Source organism: Microcaecilia unicolor, chromosome 10, assembly GCF_901765095.1.
Source record: "Microcaecilia unicolor chromosome 10, aMicUni1.1, whole genome shotgun sequence".
NCBI lineage: Eukaryota > Metazoa > Chordata > Amphibia > Gymnophiona > Siphonopidae > Microcaecilia > Microcaecilia unicolor.
Window position 1 is genome coordinate 142,910,242 of NC_044040.1, and position 19,631 is coordinate 142,929,872.

The 19,631-nt window shown below is 44.9% G+C and overlaps 1 protein-coding gene and 1 long non-coding RNA gene across 2 annotated transcripts in view; one reads left to right on the plus strand and one right to left on the minus strand.

Moving 5' to 3' along the window:
- Positions 1–12,088: 12,088 nt before the first annotated feature.
- LOC115478939 lies at positions 12,089–14,847 on the minus strand. The gene is made up of 2 exons (XR_003943596.1): positions 14,677–14,847; positions 12,089–13,063 (listed from the first exon to the last, which is right to left on the minus strand). It is a non-coding gene; the product is annotated as an uncharacterized LOC115478939 (long non-coding RNA).
- A 107-nt stretch (positions 14,848–14,954) lies between these two features.
- Positions 14,955–19,631, plus strand: part of LOC115478881 (ubl carboxyl-terminal hydrolase 18-like) — a 136,990-nt gene continuing 132,313 nt past the window's right edge. Inside the window, exon 1 of the mRNA XM_030216526.1 lies at positions 14,955–15,061. The gene's annotated coding sequence lies outside the window, so the exon portion shown is untranslated. The remainder of the gene's footprint in view (positions 15,062–19,631) is intronic.

Here is a 19,631-nt window from a genome sequence, read left to right on the forward strand (position 1 = left end):
GATAATATTCAACCAACATTTCCATATCCATCTTTCCCATTGAGCCACATTCCCTCCCTCCCGGTTCCCATTAACCCCCCCCCCCCCATCCATAATAACCCCCACCCCTTCAATCTCCATGCCTCCTTCTGCATAGATTGTAAGCTCTTTGAGCAGGGACTGTCTTTCTTCTATGTTTGTGCAGCGCTGCGTACGCCTTGTAGTGCTATAGAAATGCTAAATAGTAGTAGTAATAGGAACCGAGTTACGAGGCATTGTATGGCAGTGGCGCCCATCAGCCCAGGGATGCCCTGCAACCTCCAAAGGGGTTCATAAATCTTAGAGTTTGAAAACTCTCTATAGAACAGAGCCCCATATGGAATTCCCCCCAAATAACCCTCCCCCTCCCCCATGATCAAAGGTCACAAAGACATAGACAACAGTATTTTTTTTTTTACATTTGTACCCCGCGCTTTCCCACTCATGGCAGGCTCAATGCGGCTTACATGGGGCAGTGGAGGGTTAAGTGACTTGCCCAGAGTCACAAGGAGCTGCCTGTGCCGGGAATCGAACTCAGTTCCTCAGGACCAAAGTCCACCACCCTAACCACTAGGCCACTCCTCCACTCCACAGGTATTGCTGTACCCGTGCTCTGCCAGCAAAGCGTCCTAAAAGTCAGGTCAATCCAGCCCGTTCAGGTGATGGGCCCTTCCTCTGCAGTGCAGAGGTTCCTTTGTGATGTGGTGTGGGATGCACCCCCTTGCGCCATCTAGTGTCTGCCCATTTCTGCTCTGGCTGTTTGCTTAGTGAGCGCTCCGATGTCCTGTTTAATTCCAGCGAGAGCCTCTTTTAAATCCTGCCAGACTAATTGGATGTCCGCTCTGATATCTTTCAGTCATTGCTGTAGTTCACGGCCACTGACTGCTCCAAGAGGCGCTTCAGACTCTGAACCAGTATCACCCTCTTGCTCTGATTCAATCTCCGCCATCTTGGCTTCTGCGCTTGCTCCTGCACGAGTTCCCACCTTATGTTTCTCTCGCTGCGGGAGTGCCGTTTTCACCAGATCTGACTTCCTCTTGGTCGCCATCCATCAGAGTAGGCTCTGAGTTGCACCGAATTGCTCCTGGAGTGGGTATAGGAGGTAATAGAGCTTATTTAATTGGCATTCCTCTCAGAGTTTAAGCCCCGAGCTGCCATTCTTGTTGCTGATGTCACTTCCTCCCAGGAGGAAATATTTTATCACTCAATGAATAATTAAGCTCTGGAACTCTTTGTCGGAGGATATGGTAACAGCGGTTAGCGTATCTGGGTTTTAAAAAGGGTTGGACAAATTCCTGGAGGAAAGGCCCATAGTCTGTTATTGAGACAGACATAGGAAGCAACCGCTTGCCCTAGGATTTGTAGTATGGAGTATTGCCACGATTTGAGTTTCTGCCAGGTACTTGTGACCTGGCTTGGCCACTGTTTGGAAAACAGGATACTGGGCTAGATGGACCATTGGTCTGACCCAGTATGGCTACTCTTATGTTCTTATGTGCAATTCTGGAGACCGTGTCACATTTTCAAAGCTGGAAACTGGGTTTGTGAGCCCTTGGGCCACTGCCGAGGAGCAGCAGTGGCAGGCAAAACCAAACCCACGCTAGAGACAGGGCAGATCTCTGACAAACAGTTAGGCTTCACCTGCACCTGGCCACTTTCCACCAAGAGTTGAGCTCAAGGCTTCAGGTGGCCAGCAGGACTTATGGGACAGGGCAGGACTGGCTAACAGCTAGGCAGCACAGGGACAGCAAGGCAGGGAAAGGATAGGCTAAAGGCCAGGACTGAAAGCTGCGAGCAGTCACTGAAACAGGGAATAAACACAGCTAGACAGGAGACTGAACTGAAAGCTGCAAGCAGCCACTGAAGCAGTGAACAAACACAGATAAACCCAGAACTAGACAAAGACATACAAACAAGACACAAGACTGGGAAACAAGCAATACTCTAAACTAAACATAGACTAGCTAGAACAGGCAAGGCTTCAGGCAAGAACAAGAGCAAGGAAACAAACTCAGGCTGAAGTGCAACAAGCACCAACATACCAGGGCCTTAGACACAATGCAAAGGCAAAGCAGCAAGGTTTCAGAATGGCTAATAAGCCCAGCAGCACCTGGAGCTCAGCTGCAACAATCACCAGGAAACTATGGGTGCTGTGTAGGTTCAATCCAAGCAAGCAAGTCTGGCAGCCCGGAAGATCCGGACCGGACTGGGCTGAAATCTGGAACGGGTGACAGTCCACAGCAGCCACCGGTTCTGGCCACCAGAGGGCGAGGTGAGCACAGACGTAACAGACCGCACCTACAGAAAGACATAAACAGGATGAAGTCGGTCCAGAGGGTGGCTACAAAATTGGTAAGAGGTCTCTGCCATAAAATGTATAGAGGCAGGCTTATAAATATCAACATTTATAATATGCCCACCTGGGCAGCAGTGACCATCAAACGGTTTGGTTTGATATGACGGCTGAAGAGGAGGGTGGCCACTCAAAACTCAAAGTCCTGGATTTCAAGCATGCTGACTTTAGTAAAATGGGGGAATACCTGAGGAAGGAGCTGATGGGATGGGAGGAAATACAAGAAGTGGAAGGACAGTGGTCCAGGCTGAAAGAAGCTATAAATAGGGCCACAAACCTTTATGTAAGGAAAGTAAATAAAAGCAAGAGAAAAAGGAAACCGATATGGTTCTCCAAGCAAGTGGCTGAGAAAATAAAGGCTAAAGAGTTGGCGTTCCAGAAATACAAAAAAACTTAAGAAAAGGAACACGAGGAGGAATACCAGATGAAACTGAAAGAAGCCAAGAGAGAGATACGTCTGGCGAAAGCGCAAACAGAAGAACAAATGGCTAGAAATGTAAGAAGGGGTGGCAAAATTTTCTTCAGGTATATTAGTGAAAGGAGAATGACTAAAAAGGGAATTGTGAGACTAAAAGATACTGCGAACCACTATGTGGATAATGATGAAGAAAAAGCAAATTTGCTAAATAGATACTTCTGTTCTGTTTTCACAGAAGAAAATCCTAGAGAAGGACTGCGATGGACTGGAAAAAGTACAAATGAGATTGAAGTGGATAGAGCACCGTTCACGGAAGAGAGTGTGTATGAACAACTTGAAAAGCTAAAGGTGGACAAAGCCATGGGACCAGATGGGATCCACCCTAGGATATTGAGGGAGCTCAGAGAGGTTCTGGCGGGTCCTCTTAAAGATTTGTTTAATATATCCTTGCAGATGGGAGAGGTTCCGAGGGATTGGAGAACAGCGGATGTGGTCCCTCTTCACAAAAGTGGTGATAGGAAAGAAGCTGGAAACTACAGGCCGGTAAGCCTCACTTCGGTTATTGGAAAAGTAATGGAAGCGATGCTGAAGGAAAGGATAGTGAATTTCCTGGAAGCCAATAAGTTGCAAGATCCGAGACAACATAGTTTTACCAAAGGGAAATCGTGCCAAACGAATCTCATTGAATTCTTTGATTAGGAGACAGGAGAATTGAATCAGGGACGAGCTATGGACGTAATCTACTTAGATTTCAGCAGGATTGCTTATTTCCGATCTGACGAAGAAGGGCAACCTTCGAAAGCTAATCAAGAAATGTATTAAGTTATGTTCAATAAAAAAGGTATCATCTTATTTTCTTTTCCATGTTTTATTTTGTTTGATTTCTATTGATAACTTTTAAGAGTGGACTAACACGGCTACCACACCTCTCTAGCAAAGCTTTTGACACGGTTCCCCACAGGAGGCTCTTAAATAAACTGGATGGGCTGAAGATAGGACCCGAAGTGGTGAACTGGATTAGGAACTGGTTGACCAACAGACGCCAGAGGGTGGTGGTGAATGGAATTCGCTCGGAGGAGGGAAAGGTGAGTAGTGGAGTGCCTCAAGGATCGGTGCTGGGGCCGATTCTGTTCAATATATTTGTGAGTGACATTGCTGAAGGGTTAGAAGGTAAAGTTTGCCTATTTGCGGATGATACTAAGATCTGTAACAGAGTGGACACCCCGGAGGGAGTGGAAAACATGAAAAAGGACCTACGGAAGCTAGAAGAATGGTCTAAGGTTTGGCAATTAAAATTCAATGCGAAGAAATGCAAAGTGATGCACTTAGGGAGTAGAAATCCACGGGAGACGTATGTGTTAGGCGGGGAGAGTCTGATAGGTACGGACGGGGAGAGGGATCTTGGGGTGATAGTATCTGAGGATTTGAAGGTGACGAAACAGTGTGACAAGGCGGTGGCCGTAGCTAGAAGGTTGTTAGGCTGTATAGAGTGAGGTGTGACCAGCAGAAGAAAGGGGATGTTGATGCCCCTGTATAAGTCGTTGGTGAGGCCCCACCTGGAGTATTGTGTTCAGTTTTGGAGGCCGTATCTTGTTAAGGATGTAAAAAGAATTGAAGCGGTGCAAAGAAAAGCTACGAGAATGGTATGGGATTTGCGTTACAAGACGTATGAGGAGAGACTTGCTGACCTGAACATGTATACTCTTGAGGAAAGGAGAAACAGGGGTGATATGATACAGACGTACAAATATTTGAAAGGTATTAATCTGCAAACGAACCTTTTCCGGAGATGCGAAGGCGGTAGAACGAGAGGACATGAAATGAGATTGAAGGGGGGCAGACTCAAGAAAAATGTCAAGAAGTATTTTTTCACGGAGAGAGTAGTGGATGCTTGGAATGCCCTCCCGCGGGAGGTGGTGGAAACGAAAACGGTAACGGAATTCAAACATGCGTGGGATAAACATAAAGGAATCCTGTTCAGAAGGAATGGATCCTAAGGAGCTTAGCCGAGATTGGGTGGCAGAGCCGGTGGCGGGAGGCGGGGATGGTGCTGGGCAGACTTATACGGTCTGTGCCAGAGCCGGTGGTGGGAGGCAGGACTGGTGGTTGGGAGGCGGGGATAGCGCTGGGCAGATTTATGCGGTCTGTGCCAGAACCGGTAGTGGGAGGCGGGGCTGGTGGTTGGGAGGCGGGGATAGTGCTGGGCAGACTTATACAGTCTGTGCCCTGAAAAGGACAGGTACAAATCAAGGTAAGGTATACACAAAAAGTAGCACATATGAGTTTGTCTTGTTGGGCAGATTGGATGGACCATGCAGGTCTTTTTCTGCCGTCATCTACTATGTTATTATGTTACTATTTATACACTGGAAGAGAGGCAGGAGAGAGGGGATATGTTAGAAATGTTTAAATACCTCAGTGGCGTTAATGTACAGAAGGTGAGCCTTTTTCAAATGAAGGAAAACTCTGGAATGAGAGGGCATTGGATGAAGATAAGAGGAAATAGGCTTAGGAAGAATCTAAGGAAATGCTCTTTCATGGAAAGAGTGGTGGATGTGTGGAATAGCCTCCTAGTGAAGGTCATGGAGATGAGGACTGTGTCAGAATTGAAGAAAGCGTGGGACAGGCATGTGGGATCCCTTAGGAAAAGGAGGAGTTAGTGGTTGCTGAGGAAGGGCAGACTGGATTTTGGCCTTTTTCTGCCATCAAGCAGAACTGCCAAGGGGTCCCAATATTTGAGAGGGAGATTTTAGTATATGCCCTAGCCCCACCCCACTCTGCATTGATTCTGCCCACTCTACCTCATGGCTCCGCCCCCTGGCACATGTCAATCCTACAGCCATTCCAGAAAATATTTTATTTACACCAGTGACAGCAGGGCTGTGTAAGGGAGAGTGTTTTAGTTCACTCTATTATGCCCTCCTATCCAGCATCTATTCCCCCCAGGGACATAACCGCCACTTTGAGCTTAAGCCCACTCCAAAATTGTGGAGCTGGTTGAATTGCTGGTGGAGCTGCCCAAGTCCTGCTAGTTGAAGAGGTCCACTACATGAATCTGCTACGTGCTCTTTGAGCAGTGCAGCACATGGCAGCGTACTTCAGTCACCGATGCCGGCCCTCCCACATATGCTCAGTTCAGGCACTTGAAAATGGAAAATAAGATTATATCTTTTTATTGTAATAGCCTAATATCCTTTTCAATTAGCTTTCAGAGGCCAAAACCTCCTGCCTCAGGTCAGGTCAGGACAGTATAATGCTGTTATGGTATCCTCTCCTAAACTGAGTAAGGAAGTATTGGTCTCTAAAGGTTAATCAAAAATGTATCAAAATCAGTTCAATATAAAGGTATCACCTTATTTTCTATTCTATGTTTTATTTGCATTTATTAACCTTTATTAACACAGTTACCACATTGCTTTATCCTAAATTAAAAATAAAATTGTTTTCTGTACCTTTGTTGTCTGGCCATTTACTTTTTCTAATTGGGTTGGTCCCAGTCTCTTGGTTCAGCTTTCCTTCGTCTTCTCTTAACTCTCTTGCCAGGTTTCCTGTTCATTTGTCATTTTTCTCTCCTTTCTTCAGTTTATTTTTCTGCCTCTCTCTCTGTCCAGATTTAATTCATTCTTACTATCCATTCTTTAATTTCCCTCTTTTTACTTCTTCTACCTATGTCTTTACATCTTTTCCTCACCTTTGTTCTCCCCATGCCCCTTCCTCTTATTCTCCACTCTTTCACTAACTTTATCCTCTCCCCCTTTCAATCCAGCATCTTCACTCTTTCTCTCCCCATCCTTCCAGTGTCTCCCCCTCTCTCTGCTTCTTTTCATCCAGCGTCTCCTCTTTCTCTCCCTATCCTTCCATCCAGCATCTTCCCTCTTTCTTTCCTCATCCTTTCACCTATCTACCCTCTCCCAATCCTTCCATCTAGTGTCTCCCACTATCTCCCCTTCCTTCTAGCCAGTTCTCCCTTTCTACCCTTTTCCATTCAGCTTGTCCCCTCTCTCTCCCCCCATCGTTTCAGTGTCTCCCTCTTTCTCTCTGCATCCTTCTATCCAGCATCTCCCCTCTCTATCCCTACCCTTCCATCCAGCGTCTTCTCTATTTCTCTTCCCATCCTTTCCTTTCATTTCACATCTACTCTCTCTCTTAATCCTTCCATCCAGTGTCTCTCTCTTTCTCTCTCTCCCCTTTTCCATTCCGCACATCCCCTCTTTCTCCCCATCTTTTCAGTGTCTCTTCTCTTTCTCTCTTTACCCTTCCATCCAGCATCTTCCCTCTTTATGTCCCCTCCTTCCAGCATTTTCCCCATTTCTCTCCTTCCTTTCATCCAGCATTTCTCCTCTTTTATCTCTCCATCTGACCAGACAGGGTCTCCTAATCCTTCTTCCCAGAAGCTTCTCTCCTACCCTTTTCCATGTCCTCTCTTTCTTTCCCCATCTTTCCACTTATCTCTCTCTCTCTCTCTCTCTCTCTGTACCCCTGTTCCATCCCACATCCCTTCTTCCCACCCTGGGACCTCCCAGTCACTCCCCCAAGTGACTCTCAACAGGGATTCTAACTCTTAATGATCCCCATATAATAGAGGATTACATGTTGTTGAAAATATGATTTGATAAGATCAGTGAGTGGATGATGATGCACTTGGGCGAATTTGCTTGGTCCATTTTTTCTTACGACCAAGCCTCAAAAAGGTGCCCGAACTGACCAGATGACCACTGGAGGGAATCGGGATCACCTCCCTTTACTCCCCCAGTGGTCACTAACCCCCTCCCACCCTAAAAAAAACTTTTTAAATATTTTTTGCCACCCTCAAATGTTATACCCAGCTCCCTGACAGCAGTATGCAAGTCCCTGGAGCAGTTTTAGTGGGTGCAGTGCACTTCAGGCAGGTGGACACAGGCCCATCCCTCCCTACCTGTTACACTTGTGGTGGTAAGTGAGCCCTTCAAAACCCACCAGAAACCCACTGTACCCACATGTAGGTGCCCCCCCTTCACCCCTTAGGGCTATGGTAGTGTTGTTCAGTTGTGGGTAGTGGGTTTTGGGGGGGTTGGGAGGGCTCAGCACTCAAAGTAAGGGAGCTATACACCTGGAAGCAATTTATGAAGTCCACTGCAGTGCCCCCTAGGGTGCCCGGTTGGTGTTTTGGCATGTCAGGGGGTTCAGTGCACTACAAATGCTGGCTTCTCCCACAACCAAATGGCTTGCATTTGGTCATTTCTGAGATGGACGTCCTCGGTTTCCATTATCGCAGAAAATCGGGGACGACCATCTCTAAGGTCAACCTAAATTTTGCAATTTGGGCGTCCCTGACCGTATTATCAAAACGAAAGATGGACGCCCATCTTGTTTCAATAATATGGGTTTCCCCACCCCTTCGCCGGGACATCCTGCGAGGACATCCTCAGGAAAACTTGGGCGCCCCTTTCGATTATGCCCCTCTATGTAGATCAATGTGCGGCGGAAAGGGCTCAGGCAATAAATAGCCGTGAGCTACTTTTGATTTTACCGCACAGCCAATTTACTGCCCCTATTTTAAAAAGCCCTTTTCCCCAGCCGCAGTAAAAAATGGCCCAGCACATGCCAATTTCTCAAGTCCACCCTTATGCAAGCCACTTTTTACCGCAGATTAGTAAAAGGACCCCCTACTGTTTATGGTACCTACTGTATGTGGTGAATTGCAGCTCTGCCCCAGCTTCCCCTAAACTATGATCTTGAGAAAATCTACATACAGAGTGTATGAAAGTAGATTCAATCTTGTGATGTGATTCATTTTTATGCATGCACATCTGCAGGATTTTAAGCATATCTGTGTGGTTTTATAAGCCCCTGCTGGTTTCTTCCACATGTAAAACATACTTTTCATACGGAAAAGTGTAGACCATTGCATTCAGCCATTGCAGACGTTATGAACTGCCACCTCAGCTTGATCTAAATTGCACACTTTGCCCTCTCTGAAATTTTATCTCTGTTTACTGGAAGTTATTGAATGTTATATTTACTAAGTGATAATGACTATACTAGTTTACCTTTTGTACTGACATGCAAATAGATCTGATGTTCTGGAACTAGATAACATACATGAAGGTAATGTTTAACCCTGCAGCAAACAAATTTAACCCCGGATTCTATATAAATTTGTGCATGGATTGCAGATGCTTATGCAAATTAATTAGCTAAGAAGTAATAAATTGATGTCAACAATCAAGTATTGCAGTTAATTGCCAGTAATTAGATTTTGCGCATACATCTTCCGGCGTACTATTCTATAACCCCACATACCTAAATCCACTAGGGGTCCTTTTCCTAAGGCATGCCGAAAAAGGGCCTGCGCTGGTGTGGGCGCATGTATTGGATGTACACTGGTTCTTTTTTCAGTGCACTTGCAAAAAAGGCCTTTTTTTTCCGAAAATGGACAAAATAAAAATCAGCACACATCCATTTTGGGCCAGAGACCTTACCGCCACCCATTGACTTAGCAGTAAGGTCTCATGCGTTAACTGGGCGGAAATCGTCAGCCGTCGTAGACTGCCAATTACTGCCCGGTTAGCTCCATGTGGTAGAAAATATAAATTATTTTCTGCCATGCGTCAAGATTAGATTTACCACCGGCAGCCGGGCAGTATTTCTAATTTGACTCGTGCTGTATGCGTGTAGGTGCCTACGCATCTTAGTAAAAGGGCCCCCTAGTGTGTAACTCAAAAGGAGGCGTGGCTAGGGGCACAGTAAGGGAGTTCCAAAAAATTGCATTCGGATTTAGAAAATATGGCCATTTCTGCGTCCAAATGCCAAGAGTTTCAGTTAGCGTAAATACCAGTGTCCAAATTTGGGCACAGATTAGGCTCTAAGTGCTATTCTATAAAGACAGCTCAACTTGGAGCGTTCATTATACGATAGGACTCCACGCTGTTTTTTCAGGTGCCCAAATTTGGGCACCATTTACTGAACCTGGTCCTAAGTGTATACTACTAGCACACACAAATAGCAGCAGAGCACTAACTTGTCCTACTATATAAATGAAGAGTGAGCGACGTGCCGCACATGCTCAGAACAGTGCAGCTGTTCTGCGCACGCGCGGCACGTCACCTCCTACGCCCGCAGTCCGCCCTCAAAAGCTGGAGTTAGTCACACTAGAGCAGCCTATGCCAGCACTCCTGACCGGCTGCTGCGGACGATCATTGCCGGTGGGGATAGAGAACTGCAGGTAACCAGCGAGCACCGGGTGGGGATCGTCTAACAGCGGCTCCGAGGCGCAGTCCGATGACCTGCTGCCGTTGCTGCTGCTGCTGTGACCGCAGGCCGTTCTGGGAGCCGGGCACTTCCCTCTGCCACCATCCCCCAGGGCGGCTTTCCTGGGCGGGGACGGGGCTCGGACCGCTTTCTTGACAGTGCTTCTGGGCGGCCTGGGTTTATTCTTAGCACTGGGGGTGCTGCAGCGGGACGGGCTGGGCGGCTTAGCAGAAAGGTGTGGGGATTTGAGGGGCGGTGGTGGTGGAGGAAGCTTGGAGGTGAGCGGGTCCCGCGGGAAGAGGCGCACTCTCTGTCTCCGCAATGATTCATCTACCCCAGTGCCACTCTGCACCGCCCCCATCCCGTAACTTCAGCTCCAACAGATTCTTCTCAACGAAAGCTGACAACGCCTCCATCCCTGAAACTAAACACCTCCTCAACAACAGAGGATATAGTTTGCCTCCCCCCTCCCCCAACACCATCGCATTAGGCATGGAGAAGAAGGGATGAACCGGAGGGAGGGGAAATGGATTACTACTAAAAACATTTTTTAAAAACCTGCCGTCATCAAACTCATTCTCACACTCTCTCTTTCAGACAGATGCACACACACACACACACTCTCTCGCACACACACATATACATACTCTCACTCACTCATCAACTTTTAAATTACATTTGAGAAATAAAAAATCTTGCCTGTTTTAATGGGCTTAATGGCTTGTATTCTATAATGTAAGTGTGTAAATCACTTAGGGGCCCTTTTACTAAGCCACACTAAAAGTTGGCACACGCTACATTTCACTTGTGGGTTTCCCACGTGCTGAGGCCACTTTTAGCATGGCGGTAAATTGGCCGTTTTTCAATGTGGTCCATTAATGGCATGAGCTAATTTCCCAATAAGTGCATGGCCATTACCACGGGAGCCCTTTCTGCCACCTATTTAGTAGGTGGTACAGGCTCCCGTGCCAACCCCGTGCTAATTGGGCAGCATGTTGTAATGTACCCATGCTACCTGATTAGTGCAGGGCATACCTATTCTCTGCACATAGACATGCCTCCAATGCCAAAAAATACAATTATTTTTTAGTGCAGGATTAGCACATGCTGATGAGCACACTACTCTGGGACACTTCAGCATGTCTCAAGGGTGCTTTTTACCACATAGTAGGCACGTGCTAGTATCTACCACGCCATAGTCAAAGGACCCCTCAGTATAAATGCAAGGGGGGGGGCATAGGCAGTGAAGTGTAAGTGCATACACCTAAATGTAGGCTCATTAATGCTAACTTATACTAGTATTCTATATGAACATTTATACGCAGAAGTGTTCTTATAGAATGGATTCACAGCCCTTGTAAAATAGTTTCCTACATTTCGGCACTCTGTTATAGAATTGTCCCATATGTCTATGGTATCAGGCCAAACCTATGACTGAATGGACAAATACTATCCATCTTATGAAAGGTATGGAGGGCAGGCGGAGCAAAGATGAAACAAATAGTTATCTAGATAACGATGATGCTCAACCACTATTGGCAGAGTAACCACATTCTGAACCCCATTTTATATAGAACATAGAGATCAAAATTAACATGTCCAAGACAGAACACACTCATTTCCAGCAGTATTTTAGAACAGGATCTGCCCATGCAAAGCCTTTTGTAAAATATTTGTTGACACATGCAGCAAAAGGAGACATTTTACAAATATACAGGTAGAAATATATGTCCTCCTTTTGAAGGTCTTCAGATATGTCCTCCAGGTTCTTTTTTTAATTTTTAGGAAAATATCCTCTTTTTCTTTATGTGTCTATGACCAACACACCTACCCACATAATGAGAGAAACCATCTCTGGTCTATTAGTCAGTCTGGACACATGGGGGCGCTAAAGAGAGAGAAAGGAATTGCTGATGTCCTCTCTGTTTCCATGTTGCTTGAATCTGTCAAAGGCATTTTGTTCGAATAGCACCACTTTAGGCATATGTCATGCTAAAACTTTCACATGTTTCTCAAAAGCCTGCCAAAGTTGATAACCGCTCTTATGATAAGTACACTTAGGCGCAAACTCAAATCTGGATTTTTTTATTATTGTAAGTCAGCCACTGTTTGATGTGTGTTCATTAACTAAAATCCATTTACATATTTGCTATGATTAAATAGTTTTTTTTAGCAAAGGTAGCAACCCATTTTTATTTTTTGTGTCCTCTTTTTTTGTCTCCGCAAATATGGTAACCTTAGATACTGGACACCTCAGGGGAGGTAGGGAAAAGAAGGGTTAGGCACTGCACTTTGGGGGGGGGGGGGTAGGGCCTTAAACTGGCCTCTGGTGAGGCCATATGGCTGAAGATTACCTAGGGCATCAGATACTCTTGGACTGGCCCTGTATAGAGTCGGTTTCCTTTTATTTGACCATATCATTTACTTCCACTACCCTCTTAAACATTATTATTCATTATTCTACAAATTATGTGAAAAGACTGAGAGTGCTATTCATCAAACTGGGCCCTGCACTGCTACATGGGAACAGCACACAGTTGGCTTGTAGCTAGATAGTTCGAAAATCATTGTCTAGACTAGACATTTGACTAGACTAAAAGAAGACCAGAGATGCAAATCCAACCTTCTTCCAGCTGCCTATCAGCTATCTCTAAGTGCTAATATAGGGGAAGACAAAAAAACACTGTAAATCTGTATCCAGTGGCAGATAAAAGATCCTGCCAGGATGGTCTTTTCATTATGTACATCTGTCATTAAGCATGTTCTTTACCACCCAAGGATAACAGTGGAAGAAATCTCTCATTGCACGGGTTTTACAGCACTCAGCAATGATGTGTCTTTAAAGCTAGTTAGAAATATAATTGCCTCTGGTTCCAATATCTAGCAGAGAATCCATGTGTCATATTTCTAAATGCGTTCTTGATGTCGACCTCCTATGAGCTTCAGTACCAGTATGATGACAGATAAATGCTTGATCTTGTGGTTTCCCAAAGTCTGGTTATCCTCCAGGATACTGTCCGCAAAGATAAGATGTAGGAAGTCAACTTTATGTCCATATGAGAAATGGGAAAGAAAGATAAGAAATCATAAGAGTACAGTACATGAAGTATTTTATATGTTCTTCCCACACCCTGCGGCTCTGATATGCTACAGAACAGATAGAGAAGATCGGTCAATAAGTCACCTTTTAAGCCTGCACAAAAGCTGACTTTTAGAAGTTGGTCTCCCGTTGGCCCCTTTGTGTCTCCCTTTCCTCAGCCTCCTGTCCCCCCACTATCATTTACGCAGTCCTAGTCCCCTATTTCAACCCTCTGTATTCACCACTGCACAACCCTCATCCACCTTCCTCACTTCATTCATATTGCCCATTCTCTCTTGGCATCCAACCCCTTTCTTCCTTCTCTTACCCCCTACCCAGCTTCCCCTTGCTTCTATTTACCTCCTTCCTAGTCACATTTCTACATCTTCCTTATCACATACCTCTTCCTTTATGTCTCTCACACATTCCATACTCCCCTGTCTTTTTACACTGCCTCTATCCCCATTCCCTGCCCTATCTTTCCTCTCTCCCCCCCCCCAAAAAAAAAAAATTCTTCTGTCTGTCTTCTCATCCTCTCCCTTTCTCCAGATACTCTTCTTCCCTTCTCATGCCATTTTCTGCCCCAAACCACTGGAAGGAAACTAAAATTGGTGGGGAGGGGAGGGGGGCAGTGGTTGTATTGTTAATAGTACATACTCTACACACTTTTTGCAGCATGTGCACTATTCACAATGTGCCCTCTTTTAGAAGAGTGTGCATTGTTTCTGAAAGAAGGCACACTCCTTCCCGACAGTGCACGAATGTGCACATCACTGCACATGTGCGATTAGCATGCTCATATGTGCACTATCAGAAAGGATTGTTCTCTCTTTCAGAATAGAGGGTGCACTGTTTCCAAAAGAGGGCACACTACAATATTTCTCTCTCAATGAAAAATTTAAAAAAACAAACAAACAAAATGAACATTTCCATAACACAACACAGGAAAGATTCCAAAACCAACATTTTGGAGTAACTGTATACAAATAAGAAATCCAAACAAAGGAATATGTGGGTATTTATCAGTAGTTCTTGTACATTCACCACTGCTGAAAATCTGCATAACTTTAAAAAGTATTCTTATCAATTTAAAGTTATGTAATGGGTGGCCTGCAGAAAATTGACCTCATAAAACCACAGCCATTAGACAGCTCACCTCCAAGAATTCAGACTATGATATTAATTGATAAAAACAAAAACAACAAACATTATCCTCAATCAAAACCCAGTCCCCAAAGCTGATGTAAATAGCCAGGTTTTAATAAACCAATTGCAACATCTCTGGGCAAAGAACAACATTCACAAAACATAAAAACATCAGGGCCGGATTTAAGATTTTTTGCTCCCATAAACAAGGCCAGACAGCAGATCTCAGTCAGCAGGGTTGAGAGATGGTGTCAGATCCCAAATATTGTGCCCCTTTAAAGCAGTGAACCTAAAGTAAACAGAAGCAGGCTCCTCTTGGGCCTGGGCATTTGGTGCCTTCAAAATTTGGCAGCCTAGGCAGTGACCTATGCCTAAATCCCAGCCTGAAAAAGATATATTCCTTCCCCCTCTGACCCCTTGTGTCCCGGTTACCATTTTTCTCTTGTCCTGGCATGTCTTCCAGTATTTTCTCTTTTAGCTGCAGAATAGTGGTGTTGGAGAACTCTTCTTCAGTACTTGCAATATCAATTGTCGTTAGCGCATTCCTTAGACCCCTTATGAGCACTTGGTACAACATTGTGTCAGCTCCCTGCTTCATGCTTGACAAAGTGAAACTACCAGGTGCTGCATTTCACAGAACAATTTAACTAGATGCCCTGCCTGCAGCTGCCAATCAAAGAAGGACAAAGTCCTATCAGTAATACCTGAGGTCGGGAAGGCAAATGCTCTATATAAAGTTGAATGTCTTGGAGGCAGTTTGCAGGCAGGTGGTTCTCTAGATGTAATGTGTCCTTGGAAAAAGCTACAACTTGCTGAGGTACGTGCTTTAGAAAATTAAATTCACAAAGAGAGAGAAAGAGGGAGGGGGTGATTCAGAAATTTCTGAATACACAAAGAGAAGGAGTACATGAAACACTCTCTCTGATGTGAGAATGGCTGGTGGATGTCCTCCCTTGTAGAGGGGATGGAACAAAAACTGAAAAGGATTTTTTTTTTAACTATGGGTACCTTTTGGTTTCAGGTAATTCTGGGTAGTCTCCAATGAGTTTGTTTTATATTTATTTTAATAGGAATGAACCTCGCTTCTAAACTAGAATATGCTAGGTACGATCATAGTTTGTCAACTTATAATGCTCTTCTTAATACTTCGTTCTATTATGTCACGAAATCAGATGGTGTGACATATATATAGAGAGAGAGAGTGAGCAGTTTCACTGGAGGCTGCAAATACAGGGCATAATCCATACTTCCACAGGGAAAGTTTCAGTGAATAATGTAAATGACTCTTTAATAAGCAAAATGTTTGCAAAAAACATTTTTATACTTTGAATATACTTCCTTATCACAGGAGCTGTGACACTATACTGAAAAACAGATGTTTTCTAAAAGTGTTTTCTAAGCCCCTGTTTCACACACCCGGTGGAAAATATTAAAGCCTTGGGACTAGAACCTGGCATTTATTTATTTATTTATTTATTCCATATTGTATTTTTGGTTTAGCAGGCTCCCAGCAAAATCAGAAATGGCTTCTATTATGCTAAGGCGCCATGAGCCTTCATGCACAAGGATGAAGTGTTTTCCTTATCCTCTTAGCCTAGTGGTTCCCAAACCTGGTCCTAGAGGCACCCTAGCCAGTCAGATTTTCAGGATATCCACAATGTTTATTCATGAGAGAGATTTGCACGCAGTGCATGCAAGTCTCTTTCATGAATTTTCATTCTGAATATCCTGAAAACCTGACTGGTTGGGGTGCCAATGCCTTAGCCTATTCATTAGCTAAGAGTCACAGACCACAGTTTCCTTCAGAGGCCAGTATGCCTATATCTCTACTCCAGCCAGTAGGTGTCACCATTGTGTGATGCCTGAGACATACCCTCCACAGAACTCTGCTTTTACAATGAGAAGACAACCCACCCTAAAAAGAATGGGATGCATTTTTTTCTTCAACTGTTAGCAGATGTCCCCTCCCTTTCCTCTTATTGCCCCCCTTTCTAGGGTTCTTTTGCTATTATCCCTATGTTTTTCCACAGCTATCCTCAACAACTACAGTTCTGCAGATTAATACATCCAGAACAGTCATATGTGTCTCATTGGCTCCCTCTTGTGTCTTCTATGATACACTGCATGTGGAACTAGAGTTTAAAGGGATTTTTCTTACAGCTTTTACAAAGTAAGTTACATTTAGCTACAATATGCAGTTTTCTGTCTCAGGGGGCTTGTATTCTAAATTTATATCTGAGGCAACAGAGGGTTAATTAACTAGTCCAACCTCACAAGGAACCACAGTAGGATTCAAACCAGGTTACATAAGTACATAAGTAATGCCACACTGGGAAAAGACCAAGGGTCCATCAAGCCCAGCATCCTGTCCACTACAGCAGCCAATCCAGGCCAAGGGCACCTGGCAAGCTTCCCAAATGTACAAACATTCTATACATGTTATTCCTGGAATTGTGGATTTTTCCCAAGTCCATTTAGTAGCGGTTTATGGACTTGTCCTTTAGGAAACCTTCTAACCCCCTTTTAAACTGGTTGTTAGCCCACTGCACTAACCAGTAGGCTACTCCTCCATTCCTAATGAAATCCCAGATAGTCCTGTGGACATTCTGTGCCAAAAATGATAAATTGTGTGTGCAATATTTTACAAATCTGCAAACTGCTGCATATTTGGTTTCCCATAATATAATCATTACTTTTCAGAAATAAAGTGCAATATAGTAATCATTATTCAAAATAAGGCATCATAAAGCAGTAGAGCACACCACTGCCCCAGCCCACTCCATGAACATCTTCACACCCATCCATTCATTGTGCCCCTCCCCATACACTCTTATCCTTTTTTTTTTTATATAATAATTTTTATTGACAAGAGGATTGTACACCAACAATAACATCCAAAAAGGAATCATGTACCAACAGTAACACTCCATGTGAGATTTACATATACAGAGAAGTACCAAAAGCCCACAGATCCAATCCAATTCACTGGTGTGCAAGCATATCTACAACGCATAGAACGTATTCTAAAATTGAACCATAACAAAACGTGTGGCACTCCCTCTTGCACTTGTTTTTAGTTTTCACCCTCATTCCTCCCCCAAACTCTCCCCACCCCCCACCCCTTCCACCCTGCTTCCTCCCATCCCATTCCCATTCCCCCCCCCCCCCCCCCCCGGAGACTGTCGGGTACTATTTACCAATATAACCTCCCCCCCAATACTGGTGAATGCAGTGTTACGCGAATACATTACACACTCAGTGCAGCTTCATAAGACATTCATAGCTTCTTTTCCACATTTCATGGCCCGCAGACAAATGTTCCCTCTCATCCTCTATTTCCAATTTTCCTCCCCCCTCCCAGCCCGCCATTTGTTTCATAGCTGCATACCATTTAGCTAAAGGAGGGGGGGACTTGTCCACCCAGTGCTGTAGGATAACTTTTTTAGCTAACACCAGGACAGGAGCACAAACCTGCAGTGCAAGACAGACATCCCCTGTTCAGCTAAATCTGAGTCCAATCCCATCAGCAAGATCCTGTAATTCCAAGTTATTGGTATTCCAACTACTTCTTCTAAATGTGCCAACACTCCTGCCCATAATGGCTGCAACACCCGGCATTCTAAAAAATGATGTACCAGCGTGCCTTTGTGGTTCACACATTTATCACATTCTTCTGAGTCCCATATTCCCATCACCTTCCCCCTGCATCTTGTGAGGTAGGCCAGATGCAGAAATTTTAATTGGGTTTCATGGCAGCTCACATTTGGCTTTATCCTGTAAGCCAGATCAAAACAACGCTGAAGCTCGGATACCGAGACCTCCATTCCCGTCATTTCACTCCACTTGGTTGCTAAGAAAACTGGGATTGCACTAGGCACCCAAGTTTTGCCTAGATAATACCAACGGGAGAGCTTGTTGCTCTCCACCGGCATCTGCTTGAAAACCACATCAAGTCCTGTAAATACCAGGAATCGCTTGTCCACCGTGCGTATGGATAATAAGTTATGTCTGAGCTGCAGGTATGAGAAAGAAAAAGCTTCAGGTATGTTCCATCTTTCCTGACATTCAGCAAAGGTCATGATTGATAACCCCCCCGCTGAACCCACCTGCCCTACATACCTACATCCCTTCTGTGCCCACCCTCGAAAAAGAGAATAACCCTGCCCTACAGGGAACTCTGGATTATCCTGCATCTCTATAAACGGGGAGGGACCCCTATCCCCTCCCACCCGGTGACGCCACCACACCCAAGCTTCCTGAAGGGGCTTCAAAAGGGGAGAAAGCTTACCCCACTTATGCCTGGCATGTATTGCATTGAAAACGGACCAGGGGAGAGCAGCAGTTTCCCATACTTCCGGGGACGCAAACACATAGTGCCCCGTGTGCACCTCGTGTACCCACCTAAGGAGTGCGGAGACATTATACAATCTCAGATCTGGTAAATTAATCCCTCCCTCACTCCTAGATCGAATAAGCTTGCGATATCCAATTTTAGCTCGACGCCCTCCCCAGATGAAAGACGAAATCACTCCCCTATAAACTGCCTCATCCTTACCGGCCACCCACAGGGGCATCATTTGTAAGGTATATAAATTTTTGGGAATATCACCATTTTGACTAGTGCCACCCTACCCATAAACGAGATAGGCAGCTCCCTCCATTGCTTGCATATTTGCTTAATCTTTTCTAACTTATCACGAAAATTGGTTTTATACATAACACTGAAGTCTAAATGTAAGTAGACTCCCAAATATTTCATCGGGCCTGTAGCCCATTTGAGAGGGAAGTCAAGACTCCTCCTGCTAGCACAAAGCTCAGATACCCCCATTGCTTCCGATTTATCAAAATTTATTCTTAGCCCTGAAAAAGACCCAAACTGCTGTATGAGCTCTATGAGTATGGGTATCCCCTTGCTTGCCTGACCTAAAAATATGAGCATATCGTCCGCAAAAAGATTTATTTCGTACTCACACTTGCCAACCTATATACCCTGCACTGCCGCTGACTGTCTGATCTTGCATGCCAGGGGCTCCAAGGCCAGCACAAACAGCATGGGTGACAAAGGACACCCCTGCCTTGTACCCCTCTGTAAGGCAAAAGACGTAGATAATTTATTATTTATCAGAATTTGTGCTGTGGGACTCCTATACAGCGCTCGTACCCCCTGGAGAAATTCCCCAAAGATCCCAAATTGCGGCAAGACCCAAAAGAGATGGTCCCATAATATTTTGTCGAACGCTTTCTCCGCGTCTAGACTTACTAACAGGCTATCTCCTTGTTTCCCTCCCTTTTCTAAAATTGCACTCAACGCTCTCAGTATGTTGGTAGAAGCGTATCGCCCTGGGACGAAACCCGTCTGGTCGGCGTGCACCAAAAATGGCAGCACC